Genomic DNA, 341 nt, shown 5'->3' on the forward strand with positions numbered 1-341 from the left:
TGCCCTCGTCTCCCGGGAGCCTGCGAAGGCGCGAGCGATCGAGCCAGAGGGAGGGGAGCGAGCGCGCGGGGCCGCGTCCTCGCTCGCGTCCCCGCTCCCCCATTGGCTTCTGCCCCTCCCCCTTCTTCCTCCGCCTCTCCCACCCATTGGTTCCCTCTCCTACTCCATTCCTTCTCACCTTTTCCCTTTTACCCATTGGCGTGAGTATTTTCCCTCAGCTTCCCCCTTTCTCTGTATTCTACTCCTCCTCCGTCCCATCCTCCACGCTTTAGAAACTGCATTCCGTACTGCCCAGAGCACGGCTGTCTCCGAACCTCTCCTGCTTTCTCCCTTTCCTTCTG

Source organism: Galeopterus variegatus, unplaced genomic scaffold (genome assembly GCF_000696425.1).
Source record: "Galeopterus variegatus unplaced genomic scaffold, G_variegatus-3.0.2 Scaffold2028, whole genome shotgun sequence".
Taxonomy (NCBI): domain Eukaryota; kingdom Metazoa; phylum Chordata; class Mammalia; order Dermoptera; family Cynocephalidae; genus Galeopterus; species Galeopterus variegatus.